Raw genomic sequence first — 13,612 nt, 5'->3', positions numbered from 1 at the left:
GATTCCCCACGGTCTTCGCGCGCTGCCAGGGAGCATCCTCCAGGCGCGGATTGCGGCGGAAACCTGGAAGGACCAGGCCTGCTCCGCGGCTGCCTCGGCCACCTGCTCCTCCCAGATTGCTCTTGTCCCTCGCCCACAAACACCCCCCGCGGTCTCTTCACCCTCTATCATCACCCCATCCTCTCTCCACCCACTACCTCAACCTGGAAACCTTTCCATTCCCACATGGCACTCTTTTTCGTCTACCTATCCACTCCATGGTCACCGCCCTCAATTTCCAACCTTAAAAAGTTTCTCCTTTTCACACTCCCTCTCTCCAAATTTTCCCGGGTTTTGTCTTCCTCCTCCCTCCAACTCAGTCATCGTCTTCTATGTTACATTATTCTTTCCTCAGAATCACTACTTCCCCAGGCTGTTGGCGAACCCCTTTTCTCCCACTCTCCCTGTTTCTCCTTCTTAAACTCTTTTATCCCCTCAATTTTCCCTTTAGTTGTTGTAAAAATCTTCTTCTTAAATAACCTCAGTTTTCCTTTCATTTGAGACTTTCGGATTGCCATTTTTCATGCAGAACTCCTAGTGAAGCCTATATAGCTTGGTATCCAATATCCAGTCAAGGGAATGTAGTCATGGTTAAAAAATAAAAAGTTCATAGGTCAAATAAATTCTCCACTTCATGTTCCTTCTGAAAAGCCTTTTCTTATAGTCCACTAAGGAAGGAAGCTAGTGAGACCCTAGCAGAGCAGAATGCTTCTGTGACACTATTTTATGTACACAAGGCTTAGAAGAGCGGGTTTATCTTTGTAGTGGGCACTGTGGATCCCAAAGTTCAGAGGCAAAATGCCTTATGCAATATGCACTATTGATGGATTCCATGTAAACAAAGCAACTCATCCTTAACACATTTTCCTCCCAAATCTGTGTTGTTGTTGTTGTACTCCAACACTATCATCCACCCATTGCCCAAGCCCCAAATTTGTGAGTGGTCAGAGATTTATCTCTCTCTCATTCATCTCATCCAGTCAATTCGACTTCTTGACTGTTTCATTTTAAGGTGCCTCTTATCATGATTCCAAATGCCTCCAGAAAATGACACTACCCAGTATCTCATCATTCTTTCAAACCTCCCAGCTTAATCTATATCTTTACCTCTTTTTTCCCTCCAGTATGTCTTACCTGCCCAATTTACCCTACCACTCCCGTCCCTGCTAGAGATTCTCAATTATCTTTTTTTTAAAAATTTTTTTTCAACGTTTATTTATTTTTGGGACAGAGAGAGACAGAGCATGAACAGGGGAGGGGCAGAGAGAGAGGGAGACACAGAATCGGAAGCAGGCTCCAGGCTCCGAGCCATCAGCCCAGAGCCTGACGCGGGGCTCGAACTCCCGGACCACGAGATCGTGACCTGGCTGAAGTCGGACGCTTAACCGACTGCGCCACCCAGGCGCCCCGTTTTTCTCAATTATCTTCTGTTGTCTTTCTTTTTTTTTTTTTTTTTAAGTTTTATTTATTTATTTCGAGAGAGAGGGAGAGAGAATGAGCAGGGGAGAGGCAGAGAGAGAGAGAGAATCCCAAGCAGGCTCCACACTGTCAGTGGAAAGCCACGTGACGCAGGGCTCGAACTTACGAAGCATGAGGTCATGACCTGAGCGGAAATCAAGAGTCACCCTCTTTTGTTGTCTTTATATCTTTGGCCTCGCCTTCTCCATTAGGTCCATCCCACCCCTGTAAAATAAAGTCCTCTCAGGGCACCTGTGTGGCTCAGTCTGTTAAGCTGCTGACTCTGGCTCAGGTTATGCATGATCTCAGGGTTAGGGAGTTTGAATTCCACTTTGGGCTCTATGCTAACAGCTCAGAGCCAGGAGCCTGTTTCAGATTCTGTGTCTCCCTCTCTCTCTGCCCCTCCCCTGCTCACACTCTGTCTCTCTCTGTCTCTCTCTCTGGAAAAAAAAAAAAAAAAAAGATGAATAAACGTTAAAAAAAATGTTTTTGAAACAAAAAGGGACATCTTGACCAGGAGGCAGGTTTCATAGATCTAATCAGTTCCATAGCTTTTATGCATTGGCAGGAATCATTCTGCAAGGGCTGAAAAGGAACCCACACAAGAGAGGATGGAAGTTATGTTACTAAACAGAACCTACATTCAAATCAGCCCCCAGGTACCAGAAGAGGGGCTTCAAAGGGGGAAATGAAAATGAATAGGTTTTGATTTGCTGGTGGAAAATCAAAATCACTAAACTCATTAAACCACGGTTTAATGAGACTAAACTGAGACTGCCAACCTGTAAATTTTTAACTTTTGTAACAACACACGAAGATCTCAAGTGTGCCACCAGAAGAGAGGAAACAATTTCTACAGGTGATTTCCACCTCCACCTGCCATATATTAAACACAGTACCATAAACAACTGAAACTATGTTTACAAGTCATAGCTTCAGATAATCGTCCTGAAATCATTGATAAGCAAAAGAGGCTAAAACTGAAAAGGTTTTCTCTTCTTTCTCTATTCAACATTGAATTTCTGCTATGATGTTTGGAAATAGCTATGTGGTTTTGCATTGTCCCAAGAGTTAAACTGGGTTCTGTGATGACATAATTTTGTTTGGGTAGCTCTATTGCCTTGGAATTTACTTAAAAAACTTTTTTGGCTTTGTTAATATTAAGTGTCCTATTACATTTTGGGTTGTTTGAAAGTGAGAGACATCAGAAATTTTGATAGAACAATTCAATATAATGATACTGCAGAAAATATCCAGTAAAAACAGCTGAAGCCCTAGCTGATTAGAAAAAAAAAAAATCCTGATACTACCCAGGTACCTGATTAAGAATTCTGCCGGGGGGCACTGGGTGGCTCAGTCGGTTAAGCGTCCGACTTCAGCTCAGGTCACGATCTCACGGTCCGTGAGTTCAAGCCCCGTGTCGGGCTCTGGGCCGATGGCTCAGAGCCTGGAGCCTGCTTCCGATTCTGTGTCTCCCTCTCTCTCTGCCTCTCCCCCGTTCATGCTCTGTCTCTCTCTGTCTCAAAAATAAATAAACGTTAAAAATTAAAAAAAAAAAAAGAATTCTGCGGGATTGTGGGATGCCTGGGTGGCTGAGTTGGTTAAGTGTCCGACTTCACCTCAGGTCATGATCCTGTGGTTCATGAGCTCGAGCCCCACATCGGGCTCTGTGCTGACAGCTCAGAGCCTGAAGCTGCTTCAGATTCTGTGTCTCCTTCTCTCTCTGCTCCTCCCCTGCTCACACTCTGTCTCTGCCTCTGAAAAATAAACATTAAAAAAAATTAAATGAAGTTCAATTTACCAGTTCTTTCTCTCATGGCTCATATCTGTGTTGTTTCTAAGAAATCATCACCAGAGCTAAGGTCACCTAGATTTTCTCCAATGTTATTTTCTAGGCATTTTCTCCCTTTCTTTTTCTTTCTTTCTTTTCTTTCTTTCTTTTCTTTTTTCTTTCTTTCTTTCTTTTTCTTTCTTTCTTTCTTTCTTTCTTTCTTTCTTTCTTTCTTTCTTTCTTTCTTTCTTTCTTTCTTTCAAGTTTATTTATTTATTTTCAGAGTGGGGAAGTGGGAGAGAGAGAATCCCAGACAGGCCCCATGCTGTCAGCCCCAGAGCCTGACTCAGGGTCCCATGAATCATGAGATCCTGACCTGAGCTGAATCAAGAGTTGGCTGCTCAACTGACTGAGTCGCCCAGGTGCCCCTCTTCTAGGCATTTTCTAGTTTTGCTTTTACATTTAGGTCTATGATCTACTTTGACTTAATTTTTGTGATAGGTGTAAGGTCTGTATCTAGATTCCTTATTTTGCATGTGATGTCCAGTTGTTCCAGCACATAATTTGTTGAAAAAACTATCTTTTCTACATTGATTTGCCTTCTTCCTCTGTAAAAAAATCAGTTGTCCATATTTTGCTGGTCTACTCTTCTCTTCTGTTCCACTGATCTATTTGCCTAATGTTCTGTCAATGTCACACTGTCTTGATTACTCAGCTAGTGTTAGTTCTCTGACTTTCTCTTTCAGTATTGTGTTGGCTACTGTTGGTCTCTTGCCTCTCCATATAAACTTTAGAATCAGTTTGTTGATACCCACAAAATAACCCGCTGGTATTTTGAATGAGAATGCATTGAATCTTTAGATCAAGTTGGGAAGAAATGGCACCCTGACAATATTAAGTCTTCCTATCCATGAACATGGAGTATCTTTCCATTTTTCCATTTATTTAGTTCTTTGAATGCTTTCATCAGTAGTTTTTTAGTATATTCCCAGGATTGTGCAACCATCACTGCTATCTAATTTTAGAACATTTTGTTCACCCTAGAAAGAAACCCTGTAGCTATTATCAGTCACTCACAATTTCCATCCTCATTACCTACTCTCCCTCTTCCCACTCCTTGGCAAGGGCTAGTCTACTTTCTGTCCTTATAGATTTGTTTATTTTAGAGATTTCACATAAATGGAATCATGTAATATGTAGTCCTTTATGTTTGGTTTCTCTCACTTATCATAATGTTTTCGAGGTTTATTCACTCTGTAGCATGTGCCAGGAATTCCTTCATTTTTATTGCCCAAAATATATCACATTGTATGGAAATGCCACATTTTGATTATTCACCAGTTAATAGATAGACATTTGGATTATTTCCATTTTTTGACTATTATGAATAATGCTGCTATTACATTCATGTACACAGTTTTGAGAGGACATGTTTTCAATTCTTTTTGGTAGACACCTAGCAGTGGAATTGCTGGGTCACGTGGTAACTCTATGTCTAAGCTTTAGAGAAACTGCCAAACTATCTTCAAAAGTAGTTGCATGATTTTACATTCCCACGAGCAGTGCATGAGAGTTCCACTTCCTCTATATTCTCACCAACCTTTGTTATTACATGTCTTTTTGATTATAGCCATCCTGGTGGATATAAAGTGGTATCTCACTGTGGTTTTGATTTGCATTTCCCTAATGACTAATGATGGTAAGCATCACTTCATATGCTTGTTGGCTATTTGTATATCTTTTTTGGAGAAATACCTATTCAAATTCACCACCTGGGGTGCCTGGATGTCTCAATTGGTAGGTAGGGCATGTGAGTCTTGATCTTGGGATTGTCAGTTCAAATCCTACAATGGGTGTCGAGCTTACTTAAAAAAATCCACTACCATTTTTTAAAGTTTATTTTATTTTATTTTGAGAGAGAGAGAGAGCAGGGGAGGGCCAGAGAGAGAGGGAGAGGGATAATCTCAAGCAGGCTCTCTGCTGTCAGTGTGGAGCCCAATGCGGAGCCCAAACCCAATAACTGTGAGATCAAGACTGGAGCTGAAATCAAGACTGAGATGCTTAACCGACTGAGCCATCCAGGCACCCCCACTACCCATTTGTTAATTGGGTTGTTTGCCTTTTTGTTATTGAGTTGTAAGATATATAGAGATATCTATATAATATCTGTTAGATCCAAGGAATACAATTCCTTTACCTTATATATGATTTGCAAATATTTTGTGGTTTGTCTTTTCACTTTCTTGATTATGTCCTTTGAAGCAAAAAAGTTTTCACTTTTGGTAAAGTCCAATTTATCTTTTTTATCCTCCTACCACACCTTTGGTGTCTTATTTAAGTTAATTACTTAACTACTGCTGGGGGTGCTGGGTGGCTGAGTTGGTTGAGCATACAATTCTTGATTTGGGCTCAGGTCATGATTTCATGGTTCATGGGATCAAGCCCCATGTAGGGATCCACAATCTTAGCATGGAGCCTGCTTGGGATTCTCTCTCCCTCCCTCTGTCTCTCCCTCACTTCCATGCCCACACACACACTCTCTTTCTCAAAATAAATAAACATAAAAAAAAAGTACTATTGAATCCAAGTTCATAAAGATTCATTCCTATATTTTATTCTAAGTGATATATAGTTTTAGGTCATACATTTAGGCTGATGATCCATTTTGAGGTAATTTTTATATTAGATGTGAGGTAAGGGGGTCCATCTTCAATCTTTTACATGTGAATATCCAGTTGTACCAACATTACTTGTTGAGAAGACTACTCTTTGCTTCACTGAACTATCTTGTCACCCTTGTTAAAAATCAGTTGACAACAGATATATGAGTTTATTCTGTACTCTCCATCCTATTCTATTGATCTGTATGTCTATCCTTATTCCAGTACCACACTGTTTTTATTACTGTTTTTGTAGTAAATTTTGAAGTTGGAAAAGTGTGAGTTCTTTAACTTTGTTAATTTTTTCAAGATTGTTTGCCTCTTCTGGGTCGTATGCATTTCTAGATGAATTCTAGAATGAGCTTGCAGATTTCGAAAACAAAACAAACAAACCAGCTGGGATTGTGATATGGATTGCAATGAACATGTAATTATTGTTATTCTAATAATTATTTGGGAATTATTGTTATTTAAACCCCATTAAATCTTTCAATCCATGGACATGGGATGTCTTTCCACTTTTTTTAGATTTTCTTTAATTTATTTTAACAATATTTTATAGTTCTCAGTCTATAAATCTTACACTTCTTTTGTTGAATTAACTATTTATTTTTATGCTGTTGTAAATGGACTTGTGTTCCTAATTTTATTTTTGGATTGTTCATTTCTAGTGCATAAAAATACAATTGGGATTTTTGCATATTGATCTTGTGTCCTACAACTTTGATGAATTCACTTATTAATTCTATTTTTTGTGGATTCTTTAGAATTTTCCATATATCAAGTCATCTGCAAATAGATTTAGTGTTACTTCTTTCTCTCCAATTTCAATGCTCTTATTACATTTTCTTGCCTGATTACTTTGGCTTGAACTTTAAATGTAATGTTGAATAGAAGTGGTGAGAGTGGACATCTTTGTATTGTTCCAAATCTTAGAGGAAAATCTTTCAATATCACTTTTAAGTAGTGCTAGCTGTAGGTTTTTCATAGGTGTCATTTATCAGGTTGAGAAAGTCCTCTTCTATTCCTAGCTGGTTGACTGTTTTTAATAGGAAAGAGGATAGATATTCTTGAGTGCTTTTTCTGCATTCAGTGAGATAATCATGTGTTTTGTCCTTTATTCTATTAATATCATGTATTACATTTATTGATGTTCATATGTTGAAGCAATCTTGATTCCTCAAATAAATTCCACTTGGTCATGATATAGAATCCTTTTTTTTTTTTTTTTTACATTTATTTATTTATTTTGAGAGAGGGAGAGCAAATGTAAGAGGATCAGAGAGACAGGGAGAGAATCTCAAGCAGGCTGTCCACTGTTAGCATGCAGCCCAACATGGCGCTCGATCCTATGAACTGTGAAATCATGACCTGAGCTGAAACCAAGATCTGGTCACTCAACCAACCAAGCCACCTTTGTGCCCTGATGTATAATCCTTTTTATGTATTGCTGGAAAAAGTTCACTACTATAAGGTATATTGGTCTGTCATTTTCATTTCTTGTGAAGTAATTGACTGGTTTTGGTATTAGAGTAATACTGGTCTCTTAGAATGAGTTGGGAGGTGTTCTCTTATATTTTTTTGGAAGAGTTTGCAAAGCATTAGTGTTCTTTAAACATTTTCTGGAATTCACAAGTTAAGCTTTCTGGACCTGGACTTTTCCTTGTGGGAGGCATTATTGTTATTATTATTATTGCCATTATTATTAATTCATTGTCTTTATTTGTTATAGGTCTATTCAGGTTTTCTATTTCTTCTTGAATCAGTTCAGGTAGCTTGTGTCTTTCTTGGAATTTGTCCATTTCATCTAGTTTGACTAATTTTTTGGCACACAATTGGTCACTGTATTCCCTTATAATCTTTTTTATTTCTATGGATTAGTAGTAATATCCCCTCTTTCATTTGTAATTTGATCCATGTTGAAAAAAAGTTTGTCTCCCACCATCACCCCTCACCAAAACAAAACAAAACAAAACAAAAATACCTCCATAAAATTCTATTTGAGACAAATCTCAATAGTTACAAAGTTACAACAGTTACAAAGACCAAATTAGGGAAAAAAAAGCAAAACATAAAATGCCTCTGTTGCAATTTGTGGTAAATAGTATTTGAATCCAGTCTAACCTGGATATAAACTATCTTCTTGACTTTTTTCCTTTATTCTTCAAAAAAAAAAAGGTTTAAAATTACATAAATTTGGGGGCACATGGGTGGTTAAGTTGGTTAAGCCTCCAACTCTTGGTTTTGGCTTGAGTCATGATCTCATGGTTTGTGAGACTGAGCCCCACATCAGGCTCTATGCTGACAGTGAGGAGCCTGCTTGGGGTTGTCTCTCTCTCTCTTCTCTTTCTGCCCCTCCCCCACCCTCTCTCCCTCTCTCTCAAAATAAATTCAAAAACATTAAAAAAAAATCTTTATACAAATTTTACAAGAGCTTCTGAGAGCACCTGAATATCATGCATGATACATAATGTCTGTTTACCAGCGTCTTGAAGCATTTTAGAGGTTAAATTAGGGCTTTTTATCTTATTAGTATTTTTAAGTTTCCCCAGCAGCATTTCCCATCTTTTTTCATAGAGCATATTGAATAAAAATAAGTAGTAACATAAAACTTGCTAAAAACCCAAACACATTCAGTAATTTAAACTGAGGTTTTGCCACTGGTGGCAACAAAAATGATGGATGCCAACATAAATATACATCCTATCCCCAGAGCAATATTAAAAAAAAATCTAAAAATGTTACTTTTGTGGCAATACTTTGTCGTAAACTGAAGTACAACACAGTCACAATGAGAAGGCACGTAAGAAAGGCATTGTACCATACAAAATTTACAAAAGTCACATCCTCCACTAAAAGCATATTGCGATACAACTTATTCCCAGATGAAGGCTGGAGGAAAGAGAATGGCTGGATGTCTATGAGATCACCAGAGCCGCTTCACTAGTAGGAAACAAAGGTGCTAAGATCATTTTGTCCCCTTGTAGGGCCAAGGTTCCCCTCGGTGTAGGGCCATACTCAGAGACAGGTGAGTATTTTTGAGAAAATTCTGGCCTTAGTGCCAGGATGTGTGTTCTCTGCCATGTGGTAAGGAGCCTGCTGCCTCTTTGGGGAAGGTAGGTGTTTCCCAGCTAGACGGGTAAGTCTGCCTAAATCTGGGGTAGAATGTTAGCAAGACCTTTGGGATCCAAATCCATGTTCCCCATTTAATCTGATCAGTAATAAAAGTAGTAGTAGTATTTCTCTGTCTAGTTTTGTATGTCTATTTCCCAGTTTGATCTCAATTTAGAAGAGGAAGAAAGGATTGTTGTCTTGATCCCCTAAAACCCCAATTCAAAGCTGCCATTGTAATATTCTCAAGAAGCAACAGGCTGCATAAATAGTGAATAAAAAAAGGAAGTTGCTTTTGGGATTTTGGTTCTCATTCACCTAAGGGCTCTGAGGTAGGCCTCCTTAGAGAAATGGCACATTGAACTTTGGGTTTGACTGTCAGATTTCCAGAGCCAGAGGATCATACTCCTTAACTAAGTGGGGAGGAAAAGGTCCCCCATCAGATAGTAATGGAATGAAAGGGTGGGCTAGGGGGCAGGAGAAGGATGCTCCCAAGGGACTGATTAACAAGAATTGTGTCTTTGGTTGATAGAGAATTCGCCATAAGACAAAATTAACAAGTTGTTGTATCCCATTTCATCACATTTAATGTCACATTAGGTTCAGTTTTCAGGCAGGTAGAACTGAATGAATCAAGCTTTCAATTTCCTTCTTTTTTTTTTTTTTAGGTTTCTTTCTTTATTATTTTGAGAGAGAGCGTGTGCGTGTGTGGGCAAGTGGGGGAGGGGCAGAGAGAGAGAGGGAGAGAGAATCCCAAGCAGGCTGCACACTGTCAGTGTGGAGCTCGATGCAGGGCTCAAACTCATGAACCACAAGATCATGACCTGAGCCTGTCGGATGCTTAACCGACTGAGCCACCCAGGTGCCCCATCTTTTTTTCTTTTTCTTTTTAAACAAGGAAGGATAACAAAGACTAGTAAAAACTGAACTATCTGACCCATACGATTGTAAAGAAAAATCACTCAGTGAGAAAGTTGTTCACTAATTTCTGGAACACCAGTATGAGTAGAAAAGGGAGGGTCCAATAGAAGAAGGAGCTGTAGGAGTATGAGAGGGGGAAGCCAAGCCAACAGTGGTGGCTGCTGAGATAACAGTAGCTAAGATCAGGAACTTGTAATGGAAAACTCAGTCCACTTAGACTCCACAGAAAGGGAGTAGGGGTGTAGTTTTGAGGGACAATCTAGGAGGATACTCAGTGTTTAAAAACAAAATCACCATCAAAGGCTTTTATTCTAGACTGAGGGGTGAGAAGCAATGGGGATAGAGCTGGGGTGGAGGTAATGGGAGAGAGACAGAGCCTGATAGAATGTGACCTCTACCAACAAACATCATGTTTCTTTTGCTCACCTTTGTATAAACCAGTATCTACTATTCCTAGCCCACGGAGACAACAATAAATATTTTTGAATAACTAATTGGAGAAATGAAGGGAATGGTTGATGGATAGGTCTTCACTTAGTACAGTACAAGCTGTGAATGGTGCTGTATACGACCGATGAAGTGTTGTCCCAATCTATGAGCATGCCATTCATTTGGTCGTTTAGTCAATAAACATTAATTGAGCCTTTGCTAGGTTCCAAGTACAGGATACTAGATTCTGGGGAACACATGACTAGTTTTTGTGCCCTGAAAGGATTTGATTTAGAGGCTAGTAGAGGAAGAAAGAAATCTGTTAAAAAAAACTTTTTTAATTGAATAAAATATTTTAGATGCTATCAAAGTACCCCAGCTATCCCTCTCATTCCCCCACCCCCCACCCACCCATCCCAAACTCCAAGGGATGGAGCTGCTGGGCCTGCTCTTTGCTAGGCTTTCCTGACAAAGTAGGGAAACCAGACAGATGCGCTGAAACAAGTCATTTCAGGAGGTAGTTTCTAGAAGGCCTGGGCTAGTTTTGCTAAGGTTTCATATTTGAAGCAGGCTATCTACAGTAGTCATTACTTTAAATAGGGGCCTTCGCATTACTTACAATGCACATTTTGCTCTTTCCTCCACCTTTCTCCCCCCCACGTCTTGACTTTCACTTGGATGTCTGGACCGTCTGTGTGGATGACACAGATAAGGTCTGGGAACGAATTCAAGAATAAAAAAGACTGATTCCTGCCTTCACGGAGCTCGCACTGTGAGGTTTAGTGAGGGATGATGACTCAAAATAACCACCAGCACCGACGCAGGCAGGCAGGCAGGGTTCCCTTTCCATCCTGGCGGGAGATTGCATGGAGGGGCGTGGCCGAAGGGCGGGCGCCAGGCTGGAAGGCGGGACCGTTCTGAATTTCCTGGAGGTAGCCAATGGCCACCTGGAAGGCGGAGCTTTTGAACTGACTGGCATAGAAAGCGACCAATTAGGACCTAATCTGGATGACCTGCGGAGGGAGCTATGTAAGGGTTTTGGTGCCGCTGAGGGGATGCGGCAAGGAGAGGAGGTGCTGAGACGAGCGGCTGCTTACTAATCCTGTAGGAAAACATTTCAATTTTTTAAATAACCAGTTCGGCCATACTAGTGTATATGACTGGATATCAGCCCAGATATAGTGGCTATCTATTCTTGTGTCTGCCAAGAGCATTCCTCTTTTCTTAGAAATGCTTTTGTAATGTATGCAGTCATTCAATTTAAACAGGAGCTGCTCTTTACTTGCAGACCTGTTCTCTTAAGCAGCATTGTTTGGTCTGTGGGTAGATACCGGCCACAGGTTGCTAAGACTGTTTTACTCATCATCCTTATCTCACTCGTATCTGGCATATTATTAGGCACTCAATAATCATTTAAGAATAAGTGGACACAAGTCCCATGCTATTGCTTCCTCTGATCTCACTTTTAAAATTTCTGCAACCTTCTGACTCTTTAATGGAAAATCTCACCCGGTTTTAGCAGCTTGATGTAAGTTTAGATATGTGCATTACTTGGTTTCTTCAAAAAGTTGTAAGAATTTGTTGGCAGCTCTAAGTATGATATTCAAGACTTCTATTTTTCTTTTTAGTACAATGTTTATAAACTCCAAGATTCTTGTATTTTGCCACTTTACAGGGCTGTCAGGTTTCAGGCAGACAAAGAATATATGTAAGCTTTATATAGTCTAAAGTACTAAACAAATATTTGTTGATACCCTTTTCCCATTCAATGTCAAAGACTTGACTATGTTCCATGTACTGAGCACAGTGTTCACAATTATTACACAGTCTTGTATTGCCCAAAGGACCAAAGGGCAGGAGCTAAAGGCAACATTTGTGTGTGAATGATGTGATGCTGATTAAGTCATAAGCAAAAGTCACTGAGATTCAGAGTTCCTGACGTCTTAGTGTTGGGAAGTTTCACACAGAGACAAATTCTGGCCTTTTCCTTGTAGCTCATCAAACCTAAGAAGACCACTGTCCTCTCTCTGGAATATTAATTTCAGTGTGTCTAAAGGATGTCTGAATCATGTAGTGTATCTAAGAAGAAAAAAGTAAAAGTATGAATGTTGTTTCAAGAAAGGGTTGCCCCAGGGTGATTCTGTGCTCCTCTATTAATTAATTGGTTTTGGGGGTTATAAGTAACAGAAACCAAGCAAAGAAAGGAGGGGGGATTATTATAAAGAAACAATGGTGATTCATAGAATCCATGAGCAGAAATGGTTATGGAACTTGGGAAAAGCCTAAAGCCACGAAATAGAAACTGGGACTCTTGCCCCAAATCTGCTTCCTTGTGCATACCTGCTATATTCTTCTCTCTCTGTTTCTCTCATCCACAAAGCAGTACCCTTCTTTAAGATATTTGTTTAAAAAAATTTTTTTAACCTTTATTTATTTTTGAGAGATACAGAGACAGAGTGCCAGCAGGGGAAGGGCAGAGATAGAGGGAGACACAGAATCTGAAGCAGCTCCAGGCTCTGAGCTGTCAGCACAGAGCCCGATGTGGGGCTGGAAATCACCAACCATGAGATCATGACCTCAGCCGAAGTCAGAGGCTTAACCGACTGAGCCACCCAGGCGCCCCCATTCTTTAAAATATTTGTATTGTGAATTCCTCATTACTGGAATTATTCCAGCAGAGGATGAATAACCATCATTTGAGACTATGGCAGAAGACATATCCTGGTTAGGTGGGAGAGAGAGAAGTTAGATTAAGTTATATATATGGGCTATTCTTTTTTTTTTTTTTTTTTTTTTTTTCAACGTTTATTTATTTTGGGGATAGAGAGAGACAGAGCATGAACGGGGGAGGGGCAGAGAGAGAGGGAGACACAGAATCAGAAACAGGCTCCAGGCTCTGAGCCATCAGCCCAGAGCCTGACGCGGGGCTCGAACTCACGGACCGCGAGATCGTGACCTGGCTGAAGTCGGACGCTTAACCGACTGCGCCACCCAGGCGCCCCTATATATGGGCTATTCTAAATGTAGTATACTATGATTTTACCAGCTTAGGCTACCATATACACAAGGATTGTCTTCCATTTCACTTTCTCACTGTCTCTGTTAATAATAACATTGGTTTCTTTGTCTTGTCTATTTCCCAGTCCTTCATCTTTTGTGTGGAGTCAGTCATTAGGTCTCATCGGGTGTACCTCCCAAAAGCCTCTCAAAAAAATCATATTAG

Source organism: Puma concolor, chromosome C1, assembly GCF_028749965.1.
Source record: "Puma concolor isolate L17-30 chromosome C1, mPumCon1.1.hap2, whole genome shotgun sequence".
NCBI classification, from domain to species: domain Eukaryota; kingdom Metazoa; phylum Chordata; class Mammalia; order Carnivora; family Felidae; genus Puma; species Puma concolor.
The sequence above is the reverse complement of the archived record's forward strand: the minus strand, read 5'-3'. Positions refer to the sequence as shown.